The 13,617-nt window shown below is 42.5% G+C and overlaps 1 long non-coding RNA gene across 1 annotated transcript in view; it reads left to right on the plus strand.

The window, feature by feature from the left end:
- Positions 1-2,193, plus strand: part of LOC102378275 — a 15,808-nt gene extending 13,615 nt beyond the window's left edge. The window contains exon 3 of the long non-coding RNA XR_323213.3: positions 798-2,193. This is a non-coding gene — a long non-coding RNA (uncharacterized LOC102378275). The remainder of the gene's footprint in view (positions 1-797) is intronic.
- Positions 2,194-13,617: the final 11,424 nt, after the last annotated feature.

The raw sequence follows: 13,617 nt of genomic DNA on the forward strand, positions 1-13,617 counted from the left end.
ACTCTTTCCAAACTGTCCACATCCTTCTTGAAGTGTGGGGCCCAGAAGTGGACACAGGACTCCAAGCAAGGCCTCACCAGTGCTGAACAGAGCAAAAGAAAAATTTCCGTTGATTTTCAAGTGACACTTCTATTGATGCAACCCAATATACTGTTGTCTTATATTCAGTTTATGGTCTACCATAACCCCCAGGTCCTCCTCTGCAGTACTGCAGCGTAGCCAGTTATCCCCCAGTCTTTATATGTGCATATAATTTTCCATCCCAAGTGTAGGACTTAGCACTTGTCCTTGTTTTATCTCATCTGATTGATCATGGACCATTTTCTCCAGTATATCCAGGTCATTCTGGATTCTAGCTCAACTCTCTAGAGTATCTGCAGCTCCAGCTAAGTTGGTGTCATCTTTAGATTTGTTAATCATGGACTCAATATCATTGTCCAGACTATTAATGAAAATATAAAGTGATATTACTGTTAGAGGCTAAAGTGAAGGCCTGCATAATTAACTGAGGAAGTTTATTATGTTATGGGGTAGATGACAGGCAGTTGCAATTATGTTAACGCACATATTCTATCCTGTATATACACTTTCTTGAGCCATCTAGTAATAATGGCTGAGATGGATCTGATATTTTTATTCAATGTATAGGGATAATTCTCATTTATATCCATCTATACCACCTTGTCTTTCCCAGTATCATTACCACCATTTCTGAGCCCTTTGCAATCTTTAGTTTGTTTATTCTTGTAGTACTTTCCTAAATCTTATGGGGAACTATAATAATCTCCATTTTGCAGGTGAGGAACTGAGACCCAGAGGCATTAAATGACTTGCGCCAGAGCCCAGAGGAGTTACGCAGCTGAGCAGAGAACTGAACTTCAGGTCATCCAAGCCAAAGCCTAGTGTCCTGGCTACTTGACAGTCCTTCCGCTGTGCCAACTGAGTGTAAATGTGTACTACTGTAGACGAGCTGGACTGAGTTCCATTCTTCCTGGCAGGTGAAGAGTAGAGAGAGTTGTTGTCTTACTGGTATTACAGGCTTCCTGCCTGCTTACAAGTGTTGGACCGAGCTTCTGCCCTGATGTGTTTCTTACTTAGTTTCCACATATTGGTTCCATTTTTAAGCATTTCACATAGAATTAATTTGTTTTTTACACCTATTTGTGGTTTTGTTACCTGGGACAATAGTATCCAGTTTGACACCAAGCACTCTGCACTCATCAGCAAGTGACAGGGCATAGAACCATTCCTTTAGGTTCTGTAAAAATCTATTAGCATTCAAAGCCCGCTAAAAAACTCTTATCTTTCCAAGTTGCATTTAGCATTTGATTCGCTTTACTGTACTCTTTCTGGGACGTATGCTTTGTCCTCTTATTTCTACAGCCTTACTTCACTGTTTTTATGAGTCATACTTTAGAAAATAAACCGTATCTAGGAATGGTGAGACTTAATGAATTAGTGAACACGTGCATATGAATTTCCATTCTTGCTAACATGGTCCAGTACATAAAGCAGTTCTTGGTTTTGGTCCTTCTTCAGAAATATAGCACTCAAGCGCATTATAAGTGCATCTCAATTCAGGATAGCACTTAGGTATGTTTTTAACTTGTAAGCATGTGCTTATGTGCCTTTGCTGAAGCCATGGCTCTATTCTGAACTGTCATCCTGGGTAAGTGTCTTCATTGTACCTAAGATTCCCTATTTGTAAATGTGACTAATGGTGCTTATACACACCTTTGTTAAGTGTTTTGAGACCTTAGATGAAAAGTATGATATAAGTGCTACATAACATTATCTTTTCTCTCTGTTCATGCTGGGCTGATTCTCACTGGGTGTGTCTACATGAGATGCTTTACTGCGCAGCAGACTAATTTGCTGTACAATAAGGCATCACCATCTATCCATGTGTGGCAATTAGGGTGCAGTAGACTAATTTACTGTGCTGCTGGATAGTTTCATCAGATACAAGAGGTATCTGACAGCACAGTAAATTACTGCACTTAAACACATGTGCAGATTAGAACATTGGGATTAGTTTGTCAGTTTGAGCCAGAGTATATTCAGTCATGTTATTTGCAAGTGTAGATGTGCCCTCTGTTACCTGTTGATCAGTAAAGAGGGAATTAGCAATAAAAGTTTGATATAGTCTTGTAAAATGAAAGCAAAATAAAAATCAATTCAAATATCACATTATTAGGGGCTCTATAAATCTTCTGATCCATTCTGATCAAGTCTAAGGTTTAGATTATCCAGTGATCAAATATGATGCTATGTACATGCTATTTTTTAATATAAATGAAATATTTAATATTTTAGATGTATATGGTATGTCTATTCTAGCTGTCATATCTCCCTCACTGAGTCCGTGCCTTATCAGGAAAGAACCCATTGATTACTTTTCATGGGAAAGAAAATATTTCACTAGAAAGAGACTATGGAAAAATTCACATTTAAATAGAAAACTTAAAGGAAGCAGCGTACATAATGAGAAGTACTGAGTTATACAAGTAAACACTGACATTCATCTTCATCCTTGGTGTAATATAATTCCAATAGAGTCAGTAGAGTTCCACCAGGAATAAATTGGCCTTGTGTAGTAAGTGGGTGTTTCTTCAGGGGGAAAGTAACCCAGTGGAAACTGTCTCTTTAAGCAGCAGGCTATGCAGCCTGAGCACCTTTTATGCTGAGGTTGCTCTGCATCAGGTGGGGCATGGGTGACTCAGCTGTTTTGGTTATTTGCATGTTTACTAGTTTGGAGTCTGATCATTTGTCAGAGAGATTTTTGGGGGAGGAGGGGAAAGAGAAGAGGAGGGAGGGCAGAAGATAAGCAGAAGGGGTTCTGGGTAAAGTGGATTAGCTATAAAACTGAGTGGCAGCTTAGCTTTGTGGTGCCAGAACATGAAGAGAAGAGCATATAGTGTAAAATTAAGGAAGCTAAAGCTTAGGTAAAACTGTTATTGCGAGAGGTTGGGAGGTCTCATGAAACCGTCTCATTAAAAAGCAGTTTAGCCCAGGCTCAAAAAGCTAGAAGCTACTTATGTTCTGCAAGAAGGTGGGGCATGGCCATAATTTTTTCTCTGGTGAAACAGTCTTCTCCCAAATTAATCCTGTGGACAGTGCTTTTAAACTCCTTAAGTATATGCAGAAGTTGCTTTTTTCATCATTTAAAGTGCTTTATTGCCATGACTTAACAGAAGTGCACAGCTTTACAGCACTTTAAAAATGGCTATAGCACTTTAAATCAACCCATTAAATGAGGTATTAAATGTGAAGCGCTGTACTTTACAGCACTTTAGCAACCTACAGCGCTTTAAATAACATCTGTATGCTGGTCAAATTTGTGACAATTCTGTCGGTATCCTGTGGGCTTTGCAAGCTGCTGCCTGGCCCCATGGCAGATCCAGTGCCTGTGCCTAGCTAAGAGGGTTGGGGGTGAAAGCGACATACACAGCTACTGCCAGGCCCCAAAAGGCTGTGAAGAACCCCCTGCCACCTAGCCGGGAAAATGCAGGGAGGCTCAGAGCCCTCCCCCCACTACCTCCCACTCCCTCCAAACACTGCACTTCTGTCATGTTTAAGAGAGCTGTAACTTTATAGTCCTATAAGAAGTGCTCTAAAATATAGTGCTGTAAAATGTACATGGAGTACTTCTGTATACCTTTTGCTTAAGGCCTTGTAGTTATGCTCAAATGTGTGAATAATGTGAGACTATATCCCTGCAAACAAATGAGACTACGCTACTACTGTATTTTTTCAGTAGATTACAAAGAGCAGTTTCCTGAGAATGCAGTTCAAGTTTATTTTTGTGCCTCTAATTCTACTGAATGCTGTTTCTTCTGAGTCTTGTTCCCTTTGCCTAACTCTGTATGAGACACTGCTGGGTTTGGTTTGCCAGACACAGTGATGGGTCCCAGATTCTTCAGACTGATAGAGATGGGTCAATTTACTTTTCGGACGTTAAGCCTGTGCAAAAAAGTCTGATTAAACTGGGCTACTGTTCTTTTCAAATTATTCACACACCAGTAGGTTGAAAATGAAATTTCATGTGACTCTTCTGAGACAGGTTCCAAAGGTGTAAAATAAAGAAGAATGCCTTTAATCTAACAAACTGCTGTATCGAAATGGATGTCTGGTGACAATATAGCTTCAAACATGTATAAGCAGAAGGGATCAACTTAGCCCTAGTTTTTCTGATTCTGGCAATTATGCAATGCATATGGACATTGGGGAGGGAATTTCATCCGACTTCTTACTCCCAGAAACACCATGTTCCTGCCTCTAGCCAAGAAGAGCTGGAAAGTCTCTTCTGCATCCCATTAAACCTGACCTCAGCATTCACCAGAGCAAGGGCTTTCAAGACTGTTCTAAAGCTGCTCCAGTCTACCAATTTTAAATTTTGTTTTGTAGTTCATGCAAATCCTGACTACTTGTAAGTGTTGCATGTAATGGGAATTGCCTGTTAGTAGCTCTGCTTGGGTTTTAACTGGGATCTCTTGCTGTTTGGGGAAGAGAAGTTCTTGCTTTCTGCCTCTTGCAGACTGGGTGGTCAGCCTGGTGTTTTGAGGTTGCACTGGAGGCACAGAAGAAAACTGCTTCCTAAAATTGTAGAAAATGAGGGTTGGAAGGGACCTCAGGAGGTCATCAAGTCTAACCTTCTGCTCAAAGCAGGACCACCCCCAATTAGATCATCCCAGCCAAGCCAGCTTTTCTGAAGTCCAGAGTCCTTACTCTGCTGCTCTCCATCCTTCCTTTCCTCATGATCCTCAACTCATTCACGTATAAAAGTGAGGTCCTTGGCCATGCACAACAAAGTCTAATTCTCAGTGGGATAACTTGGAACACTGCCAGCCAGTCTGCTCCAAGATGTCAGAGAGTGTTTGGCAGATTATCAGGTAGTAGCCTATTGATTCTGGTGCAAATTGGAGGACCAGTAAAGAAAAATGCACAGGAAAACTCTGGCCTCCACACTGGCTGGTGCTGCAGACACAAGAATTTTGCTGACACCCCCTGTCACTGCTTGCGCATACCAAAGGAGCAGCTTAGCTTGGTGCTTGAGTTGGTTTGCCTGTAGCTTGGACTTAAAAGGATCTGATAGGGAGGGCTTGGGGGAGAGTAAAAATGGAGAGTGGAGAAAGGAATGGGGACAAGTGTGGGAGTGGGGATGTGGATAAAGTGTTAGGAAACTGAACAGATGGGGCTGCGGGTGGCACAGAGGAAGAAGAGACTTAACATAGAATGGATTGGAGAGTCCTGGTGATAATTGAAACAGGAATTCATAAGGGGAAAACTAGAAGAATAGGAATGGAAGTAGAGGCCTGGAAATAAATTGATGCTTGAGTAGGAGGAAAGAAGGATGGAAAACAAGGACCTGGGGAGGAGAAAATTGTACCTGACAGGGGTTGAGGGTACACAGCACATGACATGGGGAGGAAGGGGAACAATGCTATGAGGGGAGGAAAACCCACAGCCTCTGACATGCAGAGAGAAGACTGGGGAACACATGGAGTTCCTGGCCTGAGGAATGTGGTAGGGGACTTGCAGGGAATTGTTGGAGAGGGTTAAAATGTAAGGGATTGCCTGGTTGGTGCAGTGTGTTCAGCCTATGGATTCCTGAAGAGGGCAGTCCCTCAGCTGTATGGAAGGTAAGGTACGCTAATATTCAGCCATGGCTACCAGGGATCCCAATATTCTTGCTGTAACATCCCTCTCACTCCACTGGCTGCCAACACAATGTAATAAAATATAAAAACTTGTATCTTTTTTCCCCCCCACCGCACAAACCAGTGATTTTCAATCTTAGACTCAAGGCACCCCTCTCAATATGCCAGCTCTTAGTTTTCACTCATTTTTTGACTCCAGAAAAACAATAAAGCGGTTCTTTTGTTGCAAAAAACTGTGAAAGACTGCAAGAGGTCAAGATATTTTGAACACTGTGAATTCCTGCTTGAAATCTCTGCGTTTATCTTATGAATCATTTGTGCACACCTAACAGTGCTAACATTGCATGGCACTTTGTGGCACCCTTGAAAGGATCTTAAGGCATTCTAGGGTGCTGTGACACCCTGGTTGAGAATCACTGTTTGAAACCCTTCCCCTTCAGGCCTTTAAAGTTCTGTTATCTTCTGGTTTCTGTTTAACTTGTAAAAACATTCTTGCAGTAGTATTAGTAGCTTTAAGAAGCTCTGGTGATTACACCTTTAAGATCTGGAGTGTTCTGTAATGCACAGCTAAAAAGAGCTTCTCTATCAAACTTGGCAACAAGCTTCTCTATCAGACTTACCAAACTTGTAGAGATTGGCTTGTTGGAGCTTCGAAGGAGAATTCTCAGACTGTACTCACTTGATTTTACTGTTATATACTTGTCTGGTTCTTTTTATCCAGTTTAAGCCATTAACTGAATGTCTTGCTTGTAACTTGGCATGTCTACATGTGCATATTAATATATATTATTGTGATGCAATGAACTCTGGTGCTTATTTTTTTGCTCTGGGTGCACTGTTTGCATGGTGAACCGCAGCCCACTAAGCCCGGTTGGAGCAGCCCTGACTGGCAAGGGACCCAGGGTTCCCCGCCTTCCCCCAGCCCCCCAGGCTCAATGTGCTGTGGAGGGGCTGGCTGGGACATGGGAGTGCTTCAATGTAGGCATGAGGCTGGCGGGGCACGGCGACCACCCACATGCAATGGTGTCGGCGTTGGGGCAGGGGCATGGCAGCAACAAGCGGGAAGCTCCTGCAGGCAGCCGTGGTGGTGTCGGTGGTGAGGGGCGGTAGGGATCACTGACTGGTGATTGGTGACCACACACGGACGCTGCTGGCAGTGTTGGCGGTGGCCAGCGGTGATTGACGACCGCCCACAGGCACCTCTGGCAGCGTTGGCAGCAACCAGGCTCAGGGGGTGCACTGCCAATCTCAGGGGGTGCACATGTACCCGTGTGCACCCCCTACACGTCACCAATGAGTGTAGAGCTAGCTGGCAGGCAGCCCTTGCACTGAAGCACCCTCATGTCCCAGCCAGTCAGGGCAACATCTACACATGCACTGCTATGGAATAAAAAACTCTGCAGCAAGATAGCACTTGTATTTACAAGTACTGTCCTACTACAAAGTAAATTAGTTTACTCCAACCCAATAAGGGTGCACATGTAGACATGTGACATTTACTGCACAGCTAATTAGTCTACTGTGCAGTAAATGTCTTGTGTAGATGCACCCACTGGGTATCAAGAATAATTTATTTTTTCTCTTTCTCTCTCTCCTTCTCTTCATTTTCCTACCATTTTCTCTCCATCAAAATTCCCTTCTCTTCCATCTCCTCCTTCTGTGTAACTTTCTACAGTGCTACCTCATCTTACTGTCCTTTTGCACAGGACTAAATAAGTTGCATGGCAGGAGATCAGGCTTTCTGTCTGCTGCTCCCTGGGTCATGCCGTTACTCCTCTGGAGCTGTCTTCCCATATTGTGGGGCAATAAGAAATCACAGGAAACAAGACAGGGAGGGCCCTGTCTGTAGGGCTAATTATGTCCACTGGTCAGCAAGCAATCTATGTTGGCACAGTTCAAATAGGTAAAAACCCACTATAATATTTATTTCCCCTATTTTACTGTAAGCAGCAAGCAGAATGTTTTGGATGTGATCCCTTTTGCAGGGGTGCTGTGACAGTTGGTCATTAGCAATTAATTCTTCCTGGTCAGGGAGGAGAAACCTCACTTTAAGGGGGCCATGTGATATATGGTTAAGGAATAGCAGATAACCAGCCATACTGTTTTGTAACTGGCAATTTAGATTGTTTTTACCCCATTTGAATGAGGAAGGAACAAGAGAAGAAGCTATTTCAAGGCAGGTCATTTCTCAAAGGAGTGAGGGTGATAGAACTTTTGAAGGCTTCTTTCTATAGACAGCTCTTTGCATTTTTGTAATCACCCTATTTTTTGTAATGGCATTCTGATAGCCTGTGTCTTTGAAAGTCAATCCTAGACCTTGTTTGAGGAAGAGGCATTTATTTATAAATAGGAGATATTTTCCTGATTTGTAAACAGGAGGTAGCCTGGAGATTCAAAAGTTAGGTCTGAGCAACAATTCAAGGGATGCTAGCATTCTAAATGCTGGGAAGTGTTTGGTTTTTGCTACTTGTTTTTGTTCACCATACCTGTTTGTTTTAGAGGGGGCTGGTTTAATAGTATGACTGGAGAAATTTCTGGTTAACAATTACAGTTGAGGTATAGTGGTGAGTATGATTAGTGCACATGCAAATTAATTCTAGATTTGCCTGGATGCAGGCTACTAAACAACTGTTAGGAAATTTCATTCATGTGTCCTGGCCTTCTCTCATTCCTAAATTTAATACTTAACTGTGTGGGGAAAGTGAGATTAGTTTACACAAACACTTCTATGCAACAAAACTTATTGCAAAACAGGGATGTTTTGGTTTTAGCTGCATGCTCCACTGGGGAGAGATTCATAGACTATACATACAGATTTGTCATTCCTTACTAAAAGATATCTCTGGGGCAGAATACACAGCAACTATTGAGGACCAACAGCTAGATGTATATATGTGGGTCTGTTGGTGGGGAAATATGTTGTATATGTTAGGGATGGGGAGAATAGCTTTTCCAATTGAAGTTTAGGGGTTCATTTAAGAAGTACTATTACCTGTGTTAAAATTGGATCAAGACACCTTTCTTAACCCATCTGTTCCATGTGTTGCGGGGTCTTCAATGAACAAAAAAAGTCAGAGCCTAAGTTTCATGCCTGATTTGAAAGATGGAACCTCCAGCAACAGTGGCCCCTAACAGTGTGTCAGGGTATTGATTCCATGATAGTTCAGAGAGAAGATTGCCCCCTACTGAATCATCAGTACCATTTCTTACCCCACATGTTTCCTCAGAGGTCTATTTCCTGGTTATACCTGAGCCCCTGTTCCCTTTATGGTCTCTTAAGTGTAACCCCTTAAAGTGTTGGGCTTTTTACCCTTACCTTTTTTATAGTGCAATTCTCTTTCCAGAGTGGCATGTGCTTGCCTACAGAACTTTGTGCATCATCTGTACCTGCAGAACCCTGAGGTCTGACTGGGTTCAGGCAGCTGCAGTTCTTTCCTGTGATTGGCCTCATGGTTGCTTAACAATACAGTATTTAGAGACAGAAACAGAAATCTTCAAAACAAGTCTTCATGCACATTTATCTTGTGTAAAGTCATTATGTCAGCTATGTCTTTGATTCCTTTTTCTAGACAACTCCAAACTACCTTCCTTCCCTTCTCTTGAGAGAATCCCATTTTCTATGATGCACTCAGGTCTTTTCCTGTAATGGGATTCTCTTTTAACAACTCAGTTTTGGGGGAGAGGTGGTTTCTCTCAAGCCGAAACTTCCTTCCTGCTTGTTTTTCCTTGCAGTTCCCTATCACTTAAACCAATGTATTCATACAATTCACATCTCCATAACCAAGTCAACACGGAGCATTCATAAATTACTATGTAGCAGCTCCAATTCTGTCAGTCTCCCATCCAAATATTGACCAGCCTTGTCCCTATTTAGCACATGAGATCACAGTCCAAGATGGTATGGTTGTAAAGTCATTAAAACATTTCTGAAGAGAAAAGTGAGATTGCATTCTCTATCACACTAAAACTAAATCTATAATTGATTTGATGTTCTGCATTTGGCTACTATCTTAGTTAACCCGCTGCTGTTTGCTGGAGAGATTGGAAGTTTTAAAATTATTTAGTGGCAGCTTGACAGTCCAGTGGTATGGCAGATTTGGTGATTCCTTCAATCTTCACCTTGGAAATACTGGTTAAGCAGCACTTTCAGCTCTCATAAAGAAAGGGCGGGGGGGATTTTTTTTTTTTACTTTTTAGCTAACACTCAACAACGTTGAGCAGCAAAGTAGTGCTACTCCAGGACACTTGAGGGAAGTGGTGAAATAAAAAGCTATAATAGGAATTTCCTGATGGGATCTTCTTTTCTCCCTACCTTTTTCTTAAGTGCAGAGCAACATTAGTTTCTACAGCACAAAGGAAAAGGGTCTGCAAGCAATAAAATTCTGATCCAATTGAGAAGGAGCTGTTACATGTTGGGTCTGAATCCATTTTAAAATAAGTTTATTGTTCTACACCAGACTGTTTACAGTCATTATGCTTTGCTGAGTAACTAGCATACATATTCATTTCCATAAGATAACTGTACTATCCTCTGTCATATGCTTCCTTGAATTGATTGTTAACAGAAGAGAAAACTCAGTGTTAATACTGTACACGTCTACAGGGCTTATCGTTGGAGCATCTTAAAGCACAAGGATCTTAACAGGGCAATATGTTATTGGATAAAGGCCAGTTGCTAGCATACATCCCATTTGTTTGTTCTCAGCAATATAGCTGATAAGTTTATCTTGGCTTGTTTCTTGGTCCTTTTATTTAAAAAATGATAGCAAAACATTCAGGCAGCCACCCTTCTAGCTTATTTTCTATAGTCGCAGACAGCACATGTTTCTTTGAGAACCTATGTAAAACCTGGCTTCTGATGCCATCATAATTTAGCCAAAAAATGTCATGGCTTCCTGGTTCATGATATCTAACTGTCTGCACCTGTGTTCACTGAAGTAACATCAGGCCATTGATTTGGGGCATATTTTTGTCTGGAAAATACTATCACTGAGCACCCCTACTGTGCCCCCTTTTTAGGTAGTCCTGGAGGTAAAATTATTGCTGTAAACTCTGGGATAGACTATAACATTATATAGCCATAACAGAGGCCTTCATTATGATTTGGCAAGCCCTGGTTGCTGAAAACAGTTGTGCTTTGTCATTGAAGTGGCATGTAGGTGAATGAACAGAACGCTGCTGAGATCTGACTTAAAGTTCATATCTACATAAACTGCCAAAGGAAACAACGGAGCTTGCGTACAAGTTTAGAAAGTGGATCAGTGTCTCCAAATGGTTGAAATGCTTCCTCCTTATCTCCCACCCTTGGCACTGCTGTGATGTCAATAATGGCTGATCTTGCATTCCAGATTCTTTACAGTACACAGGCACACTGGGAAGAAAGAGGATATTTTAGTATGTTAGGTTTCCTTGAGTTTTGCTGAATTCTACGCAGACCTTTAAAAATGGTCTTTAACCCAGTTTCTGTGGCTTAATTGACGCTTACTGCATTTGTTGGTTTCCTCTTGCTATTAACAGAGATTGTTATGCTGTGATTGGGTTGTCCCAGTTGGCACATGCTTGCCTTCAAACATCTTCCTGCTTCCTGGCAATGTTGGTAAAGAAATGGCTTACAAACATGCCACAGTTGCTAGAGAAGTTCTGAGGTAAATGGCACAGGCATAGGAGTGGATGAAAATCAGGGAGGCTGACCTTGTTGATGTCCATTCAGACAGGAGGGAAATGGATTCCTTCCCTAGTCTCTGTAAAAATAAAAGCAGAACAAAAACAGAAACAAGCAAAAAAACCCCAAACCATAAAACATATAACCTTTTTATTCATGAAAGAACCAACACTGCTTGATAAACTCAGCTTTTAGAGCCTGTACTATGGGTGTCTCACTTCAGTTCTCCAGGGAGAGTAGCATCCCTTTTTGGTTACAGAATGCAATCCTGTCTAGTTAGGTTCTCAGGGAATGGGAAAAGACACTGAAAAAGTGCTTTGTAGATACTTGTCCATCAGTGACAATGACTTTATACTGACCTGAGTTGTTACTTCAGGCTGACAGTTTTTGGGGAGCATCATTTTATTTTTTTCCAGAATAGGCTGCATGGTCCAGCTCAGTCCCAGTGGACTTTTGCCCATGGTGTCCTCTTATGGACTGAGTGCTGAGACTCTGAAGTAATGAATGTTTTTTGTTCCCCCCCCCGGCCCCCTTTTATCAGAAGAGGAAAGGGGTTAGTGTGGTAGGACTCAGTGGAGGGGAATGATGGTGATGTGATAACAAAAATAATCTATTATTCCAGCACATCCCTTAAAAATATGTAAGACATGCTATCAATGGATATGTTTACTATACAGTCTTGGCAGCTGCTGCAGTAGATAGGAGAAACTGCTGTGTGCATCACAGTAGGCCAAGAGGGCAGAGTCCATTTCCTTAGGTTGCTGTCTGGGCAGCAAGGAGAGTGTGTCCCCTCAGCACGGGGAGGTGCACACCGCCGGGGCAGGGAAGCTCCAGGACAGTCGCTCCCTCCTGGCTATCAAGTAAAATTGGCCACCCTCAAAGGAACTGAAAAGTCATTGAAGCCAGGTCACAAGGCTGCTTACAGAAAGAGTTTGTGCCAATGAACCACTGAGGGAGGATCTGTGACCTTTCTCACAGAAACTGAAGCACAGCGACAGGACTGCAAATGAAAAGGGGCCTATTTTCCTGTATCGGATTCTTCAAAAAAGGGAAGAGATTGTGTTTTATGCAACAGTGTGGCAGCATTTTATTAGTACACTGGGCGTTGAGGTGCCAGGAGGCAGGTCTTCATACAAATGATGAGAGCAGCAGGGGTTGACTCTTTATAACCCATCCATTCTTCATACTTCCCCACAGCATCCCAGTGTTGAGTTCTGCCATGCCTGTCTCAAGAAGTTCATTCTTGCATCACCAAGCCTCTGGCTATCTTCACAAGTTGCAGCCTAGTCTTCATTTTTTTTCAGCTGTCCTGCATCCGTGAAAGAGAAAAGTAACCTGACCTCCTCTTTGAGTTCAGGGGAAAAACAATGGAGTGGAAAGACACATTTGACTACTGAGAGAAGTGCTGCATTGCTCTCTATAGTATCACTAGCAACTACTGTAAGATACTTAAAGCTGAGTTCCACTGTCGATACAACTAACCTTTCTTCAGAGCTAGCATGCAGCTGAAAAACCCCTTTTAATTTGGAGAAATTGTGAACAAATCACTCCAATGTTCAGTTAAAAGGAAGTGTGTCCTCTCTGTGCTTCAATCATCATGTTTACATTTGATAAGCCTATATAGTTAATGCTTTGGAGAGAAGGTGCAGTATAAGCATGTTAGTGTAGACTAGAGGATACGCATGTTTATTCAAGAACCCATCAGTTAGAGCCACCTCACTTTAATGGTGCAATGAGAGAGAGAGAGAGAGTAAAGTTTGGCATCTTTCATTGCGGTAACGATAGGTCACAAAATCAAGGACTTGAGTTAGGAAATCTCAGAAGCTAAGGTTTCCTCACAATGCCACCTTGCTCAGATGTGATGTATTCTGTTGTCAGTTTTCCTCCTTAAAGGTAAACCTTAATGCTTCATTACCTGTCCTACAACCATTCGTTTTACAGCTTTTTATAGAGTTATTGCAGTGGCCGAAGGCTCCCCTAATGTCTGTGAATCTTAATTTGAGCTGTCCCCTATGTACAAATGCTTGGTACTTCGGCATTAGCAGTCTTTGTGCATTTCAAGCAGTATGTGTAGTTGAGGGTGCGAGTGCCAAGGGGTGTTTGGGTTAATGGGATGGCTGGAGACAGGCGAGGCTCCCGCGCCAGGATTCCGGGCGCCTCGTGGCTGGCAGAGCCGGAGAGGCGCAGGAGGCGACGGGCTGCTCCACGGGGGCTGACAAAGGGGCCTCCCTTCGCCCACCCCGCGGTCACTACGGCCGGAAAGCGGGGAACGTGCTTCGGCCTCCCCTCCCCGCC

The sequence above is a fragment of the Alligator sinensis genome, unplaced genomic scaffold (assembly GCF_000455745.1).
Source record: "Alligator sinensis unplaced genomic scaffold, ASM45574v1 scaffold262_1, whole genome shotgun sequence".
NCBI classification, from domain to species: Eukaryota; Metazoa; Chordata; order Crocodylia; family Alligatoridae; genus Alligator; species Alligator sinensis.